Here is a 14,558-nt window from a genome sequence, read left to right as displayed (position 1 = left end):
GTGCAGGGCACTCTATACAACCAGAATGACCATTGTGTGGTAGCCTGGCCACCGGGTCAGGGCCTCACCGCAGAGGACATTCTGCGGGTTGGTTGCCAGATGTTTCCTCTCCTTTGGGAAAGGCAGCTTTTACATGTTCCCCTGAGGATTCTGCCTCCCTGGCCTCAGTTCTCCCACTAGTGGGCACCTCTGCCAAGCCAATCAGCAGCCTTCCCTGAATTGCTTAGAGCTGAAACTAAGGAGAGCATACGCCTCTGTGGAAGCAACAGAATTTGAAGAGTGGGAGCACCCATCAACCAGGTTCCCAGCCCCTGGAAGAAGACATTCTATCCAGCAGAGAAGGGCACCACCCCAGGAGAAAGGTCAAGTCTTGGTTGAAATTGAGTCCTTTTCCAATTTTCTCTGAGGACTAATTCCACCCTCATTCTACTCTAGATTGTGTGTGATGCCCACTCTTTTTCCTAAACTATTCTGGGTTGGACTTCTTTCACTTTTGATCTAAGGGTCCTGATTCATATACCTGTCCCTTACGCCGTGCTCATCAGTAAGAACTTATTCAACCTTTTCACCTTCTTTTCAGTGTCCTAAGGATTGAACAGATGACCTCATCACTGCTGACAAAGAGAACAATGTGTTAATCCTTAATGATCACAGGAAGCACTCACACACTACTTTTCAAATTTCAAAATAATTTTTCAATCAGTATTTCACCCAATCCACAAATCATCAGGAAGTGAGGGCAGTTATGCTCTTCCTTACTTTACAGAGGAGAAAAGTCAGGACTGGATTAATTCATTAACTTCTGACACAAGAATTTTTGCCTAAATCCCATGCCCCGCACCCAGTTATTTCCTGTCAGACTCTAAATTTCAACCCATATCATTGTCTCCAAATCCAGTATATACTTTCCCCAGTACCTTCTTACATGAGGAAGTAACCCAAAGCTTTGACTTTGGGTTATGGTGAAAGCCAATGAGGAAGATGGTGTGGTCAAGGAGACTTTCATAGAATCTTCAGAGCCCTCTGGTTAGGCCACTTTCTACTCTGCCTACAAGAAAAGGGGTAGTGCTGTCGCTTATGTTTGGTGGGATCAAAGCAAATAACACTTGGGCCAAGACAAGGATGAAGCAAGTGAGGAGGGGAGGCAAGTAGGAAACACCTATGTTCAGGGTCATGCAAGGGCTTGCCCTGGCCCTATGATACCATGAAGTTCAGAGCTGCAAAATTCGGACTTCAAGTGTCTATGAATAAAGAACCCCTGAAATAAAGGTACCACTTCATGAAAGTAAATGTTTGGTGGTTTGAATGAAGAATCAGATTACTGGAAGTCAGCACTAGTAGTCAACTCTGTCATGCCCAGCATTTAGACCTCATTGTTCTAATACCTTTGCTCAGTAATTGATTCTCTTAGCTAATCACGCTCTCAAGAAATGTATTTTTTGCACTCATCCTGACACATAAATGTCCTAGTGAAGGAAAATTTCAATCACATTCTGTGGGGAACCTAGCAAAACCCAAACAAATACTAAAAATCAATATATATATATATATATATATATATATATATATATATATATATTTTTAAAGATTTTATTTATTTGACAGAGATCACAAGTAGGCAGAGAGGCAGGCAGAGAGAGAGAGAGAGAGGAGGAAGCGGGCTCCCCGCCGAGCAGAGAGCCCGATGCGGGGCTCTATCCCAGGACCTGGAGCTCATGACCTGAGCCGAAGGCAGAGGCTTAACCCACTGAGCCACCCAGGTGCCCCTAAAAATCAATATTTTTTGCAGATCCTAGAGTTAATCTATTTCAGGGTGCATTTCGGTTACTTTTGACCAGAGTCCCAGTTACTATACCTATGCTTTTAGGCTGTTGTTATTGATCAAAACTTACTTATTCTGTTTCCCTTTCTCTCAGTGTCAGGAAATTGAAAATGATAGGGCATAAGTGGCTTTCTCAAGGTCATGTAGCCATGCAGTATAAAATCCTGGATTAGAATCCAGGTCTCCTGAGACACTCTACTATGCCTCAAGTTCTAGAGGGTTATTGTCGAATGTACCAAAAATCTTTAATACTAATCATTTCATATATGTATAGTACTTAGAACTTTTCTAAGTGCTTTTGCATTTGGTATTTCATTTCCAACTCACAAAAGTTTTGTGAGTAAATTATACCTATGATAAAGATAAGAAAACTGAGGCACATATTAAAGGTTATATGGCTTATTTAAGGGAACATACTAAGAAAATAACATAGCTGCTGTTTTCCTCCATCATTGTTCATGTTTTTCCCTACCAAATAACATAGCAAGCCAAACATATCTACAATTACTTGTTTGTTTAATAACCATTCTCTCCTCTCCTGTATTAGTTATCTATTGCCATATAACAAATTACCATGAAACTTAGCAGCTTCAAATAACAAATTCTTATTACCTCATTGTCCCCGTGGGTCAGAATCCAGTTGTCACTCAACTGGATACATGCGACTTAAGGTCTCTCCAGAGATTGTCATCAGGTGTCGTCTGGGGCCACAGACTCATCTGAAGGCTCAACTGAGCAATGATTCACTTCCATACTGTTGGCAAGACTGGGTTCCTCATGGGCTGTTGGATGAGGGCCTCTATTTCCTGCTGGCTGTTGGCCAGAGACCTCAGTTACCACATGGCTTCTCCACAGGGCAGGGCTCAACATGGCTGTTGGCTTCTCTCAGAATGAGCGCATGAGAGGGCAAAACAGAGATGCCCAAGACAGAAGCCACAGCACTTTGTGTAACCTAATCTTGGAAGTGACATCCCATTACTTTTGCCATGTTCTATTCATTAGAAACGAGTCAAAAGGTCCAGCCCCACTCGAAGGGAAAAGATTACAAAAGGGCGTGACTGTCAGGAGTCTGAAATCACTGGAGCCTTTTTAGAGGCTGCCTTTCGCATATCACATCCTCCAAATTAAGAATACACCCTCAAGAAGCCTAAGGTGAAATAAGTCTAGAGTTAAGTTTATTATCCTCCAGTTTCAAGGAGAAACATATTTTTGTTATAAAGCAGAAAGGATTGTTCATCCAAAAATTATAGCTGGCAGCTTGTTTGATATTTTGAAGCCATTGTGCAAAGTGGACACGTATCCCAAAGGGATAAATCTGTGATTCTGTCATCCATCTCTCCCTCTCCTCAGAGCATGCTAATTTCATAGCTTGATTTTTTTTCCATCTGAACCGAAAGTCTTGCCTTCCAGACAGCAACGAGTGAATGACACTGCCTGCACGTCAGAAATTGCAACTGACATTTCAATTTTGCTTAATTTTTTTTCTTTCTTTGATAGTATTATGGAGAAAATTTACATTTGAATAAAAAGCAAATAGTGCATGTCAGAGTAAGCATCAGGGAATGTCAAATTGTTTTTTTCCAATTACAACTCTATTTCAAATAGGGTAATGCAATTAAAGGATAATTACTAGAAGCACAAAGCCAAGGTTACGATCAGAAATGGTTACCCTTTCACTTTAAGTCCTGTCTTGCTAAATAAAATATTCCTGAGGGGCAAGTTACTGTTTGAAAATAGAATACACTCATCCAGGAACAACCAAACACTTGGCAGTGTTGACCAAAACATGTATTTGTGCATAAATACCAGTGTTTGAAAGAGATGAAAAGACACTAAAGGTGAGCTGCATTTTCCTTGGCTTTATCACTCTGATTAATAATGTGATAAATTAGCTGTAGGATGCAATATTAATTAACAGTATATTAGTTGCATTTTATTGCCAATAACATAACAAGCTCTGAAATAGTAGTCAGAATAAACTGCTGACGTGGGCTTTTCTGCAAACTGAGCTGTAGTTTGATTTCTCATTTGTCCAAGTGAAGCATCAGCAACTGAGTAAAACCAATTACCTCAAAACCCACCAAGCCCTCGGCAGCAACTTAGTGCATCTGAGCTTTGTCCAAATGTTATTACTTCCAAATTAGAGCCTGGTCTGAGATGGGGCACCGAAGAATTTCTACTGCTGAAAATAATTCAATATGGCAGTCTAGTTTTGTGATCCTTTGCAGAGCCAAATAGAAAGCAAAGACTCTTTCCAAGTTGGAGACATCTCCAATCCATAGCTGTCCCCTCCCAGAAGGCAAATATGTCGTAGAAGTCCCAGGCTATAGTCTTCATTTTTGAGGTGAAGTCCCGGGTTTAGGTGGGGGACACTTTAGGGAATAGGATCCGAGGCATAAGAAGGTTTGGATAATGGGAGTTATGTCACCTCACTACACAGTGAGAAACTATATAGCACAAAGATCCATCAGGTTAGGAGAGAAGTTACTGAATTAGCACCTGGTGAGAGGAATTAAAACAGGCTGGGAAAGGTGCATTTACAGGTGCTTGAAGGAACCTCTGTCCATTTAGTCATTTGTCTCCCCGGTCTCCTCCACCTTCCCCATCCTTCTCTTTCCTGTCACAGACACAGTCATTTCCTACCCCTTTATCTTAACTTCCTTCGGGGCACTTATCATTATCCTAAATTCCATTTTATTTATTTATTTTTAAAGATTTTATTTATTTATTTAACAGACAAAGATCACAAGTAGGCAGAGAGGCAGGCAGAGAGAGAGAGAGGAGGAAGCAGGCTCCCTGCTGAGCAGAGAGTCTGATGCGGGGTTCGATCCCAGGACCCTGAGATCATGAACTAAGCCAAAGGCAGAGGCTTTAACCCACTGAGCCACCCAGGTGCTCCCTAAATTCCATTTTAGATTGTAGACTCATTCATCACTCATGTATTTGCTTATTGCCTGTATCCCCACTGAACTGTAAGCTCCATGAAGCCAGGGAATATGTCTGTCTGTACATTGCAGGACACTGACTGTCACAGAGCAGGCATAAAATTAGGCAAAGCAAAGAATGAAGCCATTCACTGTACATTACCACATGTGCAATGTCGAATTCAAAGGATTTGAAGATGATGAAGTCATAACTGTCATTCACAGGAGCTTCCTATGTGCTCTCAATGAGCTAAAAAATGAGCTTTGAATATAATGAGTCACAGCTTAACATAAAATACCTTACTTAATCTCACAACTCTGCAAAGCATGTGTTTCAATTATTACCCCCCCTTTTTTCTCTTCCAATTAGATAAAGATATAACAGCCCAAAGAGCCTAGTTCACTTAATGCCACAGAACTAGAAGGACATAAAACCATGAATTAGTGGGTTTGCCACTCTGACTCTAGGCATTGTATTCAAAGATGAATAAGATACAAACATTCTCTTCAAGAACCTTCCAGTCTCATGGTTTGGATTTGAAACATCATTGTCTTGGAAGGACATCTTTACCCTGCCTGGCCAGAGGAAGAATCTAGCAATGAATCCTAGAAAATGGGACATCTGCTCTTGTGGGAATTTCAGGAATGGTCTCCTTCCTGGCAGGATCTGGTATTCCCTGTTCTTTTGCCTCTGGGTGAGGTCAGATTCTATTAGAGGTTCGTGAGAGCAACGTATATTCTCACATCCCTGGTTCCAGGTCTGTGTATGAACTCAGCATCTGTCAGGGATTCTATTTACTTTTAATAAATCCAACAATGAGTGATAAATAAGTGATGAGTCTTCTGGCTCAGAGAATCCAGCAAGGGTAGGACCCAGCCAGGTGCGTGGGGAGCCAAACTCTTTTTCAGCATTCATAACTGAATTCTAAACAGCTGACACCAAACTCTACAGTCAGTTCAGACTACAGTTTCTATATATTTTCTACGAACTATCCCTCTCTCTAGTCCTCTGGAATAAAAGGAAGTCCCTCAGCCTATTCATCCCATGAATTAAAAAAAAAAAAAAAAAGAAAAGAAAGAAAGATTTAAAAAGGTCTCCCTCAGTTACAATGCTGTTCATGTCCTTTGACCAGAAAGAGTTAGAGAAAAACTTCAGGATTGATCTGAGGGACGCAGAGCCCAGGTTCCATTAAAGTGTATTAATGCCAAGGTCTGTGCAATTAGTGAAAAGTCAATTCCCATTACTAGTTAACACTATTGAATATCTGCTTTCTTTAATAAAAAGCCATGTCCAGTACAAAGAGAATAAATCAATAGGTTCGCTGCATTTAGATCCATTTTGCCTTCTTCTAAAATGCACAGAGAAACTCTCTGTCAGAGCTCCACTGTCTGTCTGCCAAGCTCGGCCTGTGAGCTGGCAACAGGCCCTGATGTTTTTGCCTGGAATCTTTCATTAGCACTCTCTCGCCTTAGCTCTCATTTCTCTAATCAGAAAATTTCGAGTTTACCCCCGTGCCTAAAAATCCTCTATTTGAGCTCAATCTTGATCTGTCTCTGACTTGGACTTGTTTAGAAAACAAGGCGAGAAGCAGCGATGGACCTACTTCGAAGCCCCAGCGCCGGCTAGCAGTGGCCCTCCCTCAGGCTAGGAGAGGGCGAGGAGGACACAGTCTCTCACAAGAGCCCAAAGAATCCCTAGGGCATGAAAGAGTTTGTCCCTTTAGATATACCTTTTCCATCCTTTTACAGCTGGTTAACCTTTTTTTTGCTGCCAATTTTGGAGATAGCCTGGAATGTTCCAGATCCTCAACTGTGAAGAGCAAAAAAAGATACACCTGTCCCTTGATGTTTACAAGCCCTCTTGGTTCCCAGCATTTTCCCAGAGGAAGGACACATTCACTTCCCTGTTTTTGGAGCCTAAGCCAGGCTATTCATCTTTGGTGTGGACCACAAGAAGGGGAAAACTGTTTAGACACTACTCTCATTATAATGCAATGTTCATTTATTACAAATCAAAAGGACATTTTGAACCCAACTGTCTCTCACGTACCTGATTATATGTGAGTTACTCCTAAACGGGAATATTGTATTTCCACTAAAGTGACTTACATTTCCCCAAATCATTTCATTTTATTTACCAAAATGACTAGTTTTGATTGAGAAAAGGAGGATTGATATCATTCTGCTTTAGTCGGGTTTACTGCACAGAATTATTTGATGTTCGTTTTTTATGCTTTGGTCCTTATTTTGATCAGTTGGTTCTCATTCACTGATTGAATCCTGCACCCTCTCTCCCCTCCCAGAGTGTGTGTTTGCTAAGGTGGGCAGGCTTGGTGGTAATGATTTGGGTCATGATTTCAGTAGTACAAAATATTTGAATTCCATTTTTTTTTCCTTTCAGAATTCAGCAAATTAGAATATATTGTGTTTTGATCTGTACTAGAAGTATAGATTGTCTAATTAGAGAATACTAAACAAATAGCATAGATGGGTTTTTCAGTTGGCTCAAGTCTAATATTTCTGCACCCACGAGGGCAGCTCTATCTAATGAAGCAGGAGCCAGCTGAACCCATATCTGTCTATTCTTGTTTCAGGGATCCTTTTATGCCATTTGCCACAATTCCATTCCTAGTCCTGAGGTCTGGTCTGGCCCTGCAGATGATCACAAACCTGGCCCTATTCTATGAAACCAAAAGATGACCCCACTACTATTTTGGATGTTTCTTGAAGCCACTGAAATCACCTGTATTCCTGTCCCACTTCACAGAGCAGCAGTGAAACAAAGAGTAGCCATTTAGACCTGCCTAATACAAGGGTGGGAACTGTTCAGTTCGGAAGGAGCATTTATGGCTACACAAACAGCCAGCTGTTCTTCACATTCGAGGTTCAAGATTTTGATAAGGCAGGTTGATTAGTGAGGAGGAGAGACTTAAAAGTCATCAGACAGGCTGGTGGCACCCAACAGCTCTGGTGCCTCTGCCAGAGGGCTACTGACTAAGGGACAGACGACTGGATCAAGGGACCACAGATCATTGCCATCCCAAGTAGCTCGATGCAAGCTGCTCTCTGGGCCAGAGGCAATGACTCAATTCCCATTTTGGGATTGTGTTCACAAAGTGATGGGTTGGAATTGTCAAGAAATTAATCCGAGATGAAGTATGGTAATGAATGCCGGGAAGTGAATAAATGCAGTCCCAAACAATCTGCCTATGTGAGGTTTGCACAAGAAAACTGCCTTTTAAGGGGTTCATAGTTGTCTTTGGTCCCTCAGCAAACCCTGCTGTGACAATCTTGAAATGAATAGCAGGAGGTAGAATTGAATTAAACTATTTCACTTTTCAGAATGTAAAGAGATGTTTTAAAAGTTCGAAATTCACATAGTTGCTTCAAATGCTGCAAACCTTATGCAACACCACGGAATTGAAGCCAGGGGGTGGGGGGAGGGGGGTCTGAGATGTTCCTCACTCTGAGAACCATCTTTTGCAAAAGAGTCAAGGTGCCAAGTTAGAACTGGCAAGAGAGTTATTCCATAAAATGAGAATGGAATGGAATGCTCTTTCACCTTTGAGTTCAAGTGCATGTTAAGATTTTTATCTAAAATGAATTCTGATTAATATCAACTTGGACTAAGGAAAAAAAGACATTCAAACATGTGTTTATGCTTGTGGACATGGTTAAGGATACACCTAAAATCCGAGTCATAATAGAGAAATGCATACTACTGATACAGTCTTACCAAGAAAATCAACATTCCAAATCCCCCAAGAGACGGGGAAATTTGTTTCAATGATTGCCCAGTTACTCTACAGCCATAAGAACAAGCTACACTAAGTGCCCTCAACCCTCCTCATATCACTTAGTTCTTTTTAGTTATTGACTCAGTTCTTCACTCTGAAACTTTATTTTCCAATCATTTCAAGAAAAAAGAGAAACAAACATACCTTCCATGGATGCTTTAGAAGACTTGTTGCTGATACAGAGAGAGGAAAGAGGGTTGGCTTCCATATTCTTAGGAGAGAATTTATGTCCATGGGAATGGACATCACACCACACACACACACACACACACACACACACACAATAAAACAAGCTCATCTTTTGGGATGACGATTGCCAGATGCTTGCAATAAGCTGTCTTCATTAACTTGAACCACTTATGTCTCCCTAATGGAGACCTGCCTAATTCCCTAATGGAATTCCCACATTGTTAAGATCTAGAGCTTGGCTGGGTAAGACCTGTCAATAAGAAGCAGCAGGTTTCTCCATTTCTCCACTCTTAGCTTATAGTTTGCCTCCCTTGGATAGACTTCTTTCATGATTTCTTATCAGAAATTATTTTAAAGGATTTGAAACCATCATATCGAATGGCTTCCCATCTCACTCAACGCCCATCATCAAGCCACCAGCCATTAACACACCATCTTCATTCTTTCCCCAGCCTTCTCCAGGCACAGTAGCCTATGTGTTAGTCCTTGAACACTCTAGGCATGTTCCTGATCAGGGCCTTTGCACTTGCTAATCCCTCTGATTAGGTTACTGTTACTACAGTGTACATGTGGCAAAACTGGGTCTTAACTCAAGTGTTGCTTTCTCAATAGTGACTTCTTGAGCTGTCTCACCTAAAATTTTATCCTCCTCCACCTCCCAAACAATTCTTATTCCTTTTCCTAACATAGCGTATGATTCATTTTTTTCAATCTTATTTAGTCTGTCTCCCCACTTGAATGTGGAAAGGACAGTGTTTTATTCACTGCTGTGTTCTTAGTGCCAAGAACAATGCCTGGCATGTAGTAAGGACTCAATAAATACTTGGAATGAATAAGTGAATATCAATGATTTACCAAGGGAGGTAGCCATCTCTCCTTTAATCATATAAAGGCCTTTTTCTGGGACAGTAGAAGCATCAACATGATACTCTTCATTGTAAATGCTACGATCTCTTACCATGTATCCAGCATTATGTGAAATGCCTTACATGTGTTCTCTTAATCTTCACAAGCAACCCCTGAGCTGAGTGTGATCATTTCTAGTTTACAGCAACTAAATGAGAAGCCAAGGATATCAAGTAATCTGCTCACATTGATGTATTAGTATGAGCCAGAGCTCAAATGCAAGTTGAAGTGTGTCTAACACATAAGTTTCAACCAAGGGAGATTTGGCACCACCCACCCCATCCGCCAATCTCTCCAGGACATTTGGCAATGTCTGGAGACCTCTATCATTGTCACAACTGGAGATCGCTGCTGGCATCTAGTGGGTAGATCCCCAAGATGCTGCTAAACATCCCACACAGCACAGGCCAACTTTCCACCATAAAGAATCATCCTGCCCAAAAGGTCAATTGTGCTAAGGTTGAGAAATCCTGGTCCAACCCTATAGACTGTTCTTAGTCACTTCACTGTTTTTGCTCGATTAGTTGCTAGTGGCAGTGAAAATGGCATCAACTCCTTTATAAGGTAGTATGAGGAGAGTGTCTCTCAAGAGTGTCAAATGTTTTCATATCTTTTGACCCTGAAATTCTACTTCTGTAAATCTGGCTCAGGAAGTAATCTGAAACATAGAAAATGTCCTCAAATATATACCATGACATTATTTGTAATACCAAAAAAATAAAAACCACCTAATGTCTTGTAAAAAAAAAAAAAGGTATCATTAAGTAACTCTGGAATATCCACTTGTTAGAACATTAAGTAACCATTAAAATGTATTTATTAGCTGTTTATAAGGAGATAGGAAAATGCTTACATAGAAATGGTAAATTTTAAAAATCAGTTTTCAAAAGTATGTATGCAGAAGGACTATTTAATATCTGACAAAAATTTTATAAAATTACACAAAAGGGGTGAAGCAGAAATACACTGAAGTATTAATAGTGTGGTACGTCTGGTTAATTTATTTCTTTTCTCTTCCAGTACTTCTAAAATGTTCAATAATTACAATGTATTCATTTTATAATGGGGAAAAATTTATTTTTTTTAAAGTGAGGTTTTTGTTTTCTATTGTTAAAAAAAAAAGAATGGTAAATAAGACAGCAGTCCCTAAAGTGAACATCAGTCCTGCTGTGGTGGGTTTTTCTCGCATATGGATTTATTAATTGCATTTAATTAGTTTTCATTATGGTTCTTAGGTAGCTGTCATTGTTGTATGAAGAAAGTAATGGTTAGTTATTTTATGATGGCTGGAACTAGCTCCATCTTTGTCAGTGCATAGCTATCCAAAACATTTCACTCACTCGTCTTAAATTTTGTTTTCTAATGTTTTAAAAACAGTTGAGCCCATTAGATCAAAGAATTCCCACCCTTAGTTTCCCCCAGGACTGCTGTCAGGACAGGTACTATTTGGAGCCCTGAGGGACACCAGGAGGATGGGATGTACATGGTGAAGCTCCTTTGTATGGACATCCAAAACCAGGAGCCATGAGTCTGGTGACTATGAGTGGGCTCTGCCCTCCAACAGGCTTCAAATTCAGACTCACACTCACACTCACCAGCCCATCTTTGAGTCAACTCTTACACCTCTGTACCCTCTCTGGGTTCCACGTCTATGTTTAAATCCTCACTGTGAAATGCTGTTAATGACTCACAGATTCCATGCTCTTTGGATACTGTGACTTGGGACCAACCACATACGAAAACTTGTCTCACAACCAGCCTAGTGTCTTATCCTCATCCCGCACCCCACTTTCATTTGAAGGAAACTTTAGGCATAGCCCATAAAAGTTATGATACCACCTATGAAACTCCATTTAAGATGTTCTGCCTTTGGATTTTGTTTTCATTCAAACCTGCCTTCACCCTGTGGACTGCCAAGGGTAAGACTTGGCTTTCTGGTCAACCTGAGAGGCCGCCTGGGACAAAGAAGGAACACAGATGAAGGTGTCACGATCCTTCACTCACACACTATTTAGGAAATAAAAGAATGGACACCTCAGTTATTTAATTAACCCAGGAGTCTCTGGAATGTAAACATTGTCTTTGTAAAGCCCTGAGACCTCTCTTGTTTCCAACCAGCATGCCTTTATTTCTGCCTTTCCTTCTGTTCTCTCTGCTCTTGACCCCTCTGTAATGCATTGTTAGATGACTTGTTTGCACAGGATTTTTTTTTCCCCCCAAATTCTTGAGGCATCAGGAATTTTCTCCCTTATCAATTTTCCAGGGACTGGCCCTCTATTCCCTAATGGCACTGGGTTGGTACACAACGCAATCAGTGCCTCAGAAACAAAAAGGAAAAGCAGGAAGATAGAGATACACCGAGCCAGCCTCCCTGGCTATTCCCAGTGTGTCCCACTGACAATGCTGTGTGGAAGGGAAATTGTTCTATCAGCGACTGTGTGAGATTCATGACCCCACCACAACCTTGAATTGGCCTTTAGTTGTCGCTGATGGGAACTGAAGAACAGCGCCTGTCGACATGATTGCTACTCTCCAATGAATCAGAACATACAGGGCGAGGAGCAGCACATTAAACCAGCAACAGAAATATATCACTGTACTTTTATATAGATGTATTGCTTTTGCCCAGGCATATAAATGATTGGGCCAGGCACTTATTTTTTTTTTTCAAGGACTATAAATTAAAAATAAGCTAAGGGTTTTTAAATTATGTTCTTTTTAAAAAAAAAAAATCAGGGTAGCTATTTTAAGGCAACAGTCAAATATTTAAAGATCATCTTATATGGATATTTCAGCCACTGTCACTGGGAAGAAAATCAGCCCTTGCCACCTGCACTCAGGTTACTTAATACATGGGCACCAAGTTATCATGTGCTGTCATTTGCTCATTGATTTTTTTTTTTTAAAGATTTTATTTATTTATTTGACAGACAGAAATCACAAGTAGACGGAGAGGCAGGCAGAGAGAGAGGAGGAAGCAGGCTCCCCGCCGAGCAGAGAGCCCAATGCGGGGCTTGATCCCAGGACGCTGGGATCATGGCCTGAGCCGAAGGCAGCGGCCTAACCCACTGAGCCACCCAGGCGCCCCGCTAATTGATCTTTTTAAAAAGTAAATGTTTCCCATAGTTGCTTCGCTGCCTGCTTATGGATAAACGTAGAGTTCACAAATTTAAGTTGTGATTTAAACGGACAGCAAGTATATTCACCAGCCTCAAACAAGGAGCTGTAAGGGTCGAGGTGTTCAGAGAAAGCTAAGAGAAGGGATCAATAATTCTTAAATTTAGAGGTTATAGGGCCCCGCTGAGAATATGCTGAGGCCAGTGGACACTCTCCCCAGAAGCACGCAGTCATGCTTACTCTTATAAGCAAAATTCTTTATTTCACTTTGAGGACTCCCAAACTGTCTGAAAGCCCTCCCCAGAGCTGGTTTGAGAGATGCCCTGCCTTGAGGTCATCACGTAAAGCTCTAAAGTCGTGACACTAGGATGGTGGTGATCAGCTATGAAGCATGTCTCAGGTAGTTGATTACTAATAATAGGTAAAGTATAGATACTGGCAAATGATTCACTTTTTAGAAGTATGTATGGTTAAGGAGCTTCAGTGGTTTCCCCGTAACAGGACCATTCTCAGCTATGACTGTGCCAATAAGACCTATGTGGTCTAAACCTGGCTAACCTCTCTGACATCACGTCCTATGGCTTTTCTCCTCACCCTAAAAGCTCCAGCCTCATGGCTTCCTTTCTAATTTTCAGCCTACTAAGTTCTTTCCTGCCTTGGGACATTTTTAATGTTGGGCCATGTTCTAGGCATGGTTTGAACAAGGCTTCACTGTCTATCTTTTGTGGATCTTATAATCTGCAGAGGGAAACAGACAATAGGTAGGTGAATAAATCTGTGAGTCTGATCATTTCACATGTTATGAAGCAATTAAAGTAGAATGATAATGGGATAGAGTAATTGATGGGTGGCCTGGTGGTGCCTCCTTGGGGAGATTTTACTTGAGATGAGAGAAATGAAAACCAGTTAGCTGTGGCTCAAAGGAAACATTTTGCAGTAGCAAGTACAAAGGCCCTGAGGCTGGAAAGAGCTTGGTTTGGAAGGTCTGAAAGGAAACCATGCGGTGTCTGATATGTTCTCTCAAGGGAAAACTTAAATGATCTATGCTGCTGCCCAACTCATTGGTATGCCATAAAGCAATAGTGGTAAGTGCAAATTAAGTTCTATATTAGAACTATAATAATTTGAGTTTTTATCAAAATCTGGATATGCAAATCCAAGTAATCCAACACCTGGTTTGAGATGGAGTAATATACCTTCCAAAGTATATTACTCCATCTCAAACCAGGTGTTGGATTACTTGGATGAGGCCCAGAGGGGTTAAGTAATTTGCCTGAGGCCACAACGTAGTAGAAAAGACCAAAGAAAAGCCCTGGCTTCTGCATTTGCAGGGTGGTTCTTTGCCTTGTACCACGCTGCCTCCCTGTGGTCTTCATATAACTAACCAAAGGCCCTTTTTTCTTGAAAACCAGCCTGGTGCCAGGTTCCATATGCAATTATGGCCCAGAGACACACTACCATTACATCCTTTTTACCTTCACGAATTTAATTTAAAAATTCAGCTCAGTGTTCCTTGATTTCTTGGGTTAACCCATATAGCCAAAGTTAAGGTAAAAAATGTCTCATCCTTAAAGCAAAATCAACAACAACAAAAACCCCACTATTCCCTCTGGGCCAGGCACTGAGATCAGTTAGACTCTTATAGGTTCTGGGTCCTCACTTGCCTCTGGTTAGGCTAGCAGTTAGGACAGATGATCTTTCAATATTGAATGTCCATGTTAAGAAGGATAGCCATGCCTCTATCCCCTTTGTCCCTCGGAACTCCAAATAACAACTGAATTGACAGCAGTCTTGATTCTGAAT

This window comes from Mustela putorius, unplaced genomic scaffold, assembly GCF_011764305.1.
Source record: "Mustela putorius furo isolate JIRA1106 unplaced genomic scaffold, ASM1176430v1.1 tig00003859_pilon_pilon_pilon, whole genome shotgun sequence".
Taxonomy (NCBI): Eukaryota; Metazoa; Chordata; class Mammalia; order Carnivora; family Mustelidae; genus Mustela; species Mustela putorius.
This window is presented reverse-complemented; position numbering follows the sequence as displayed.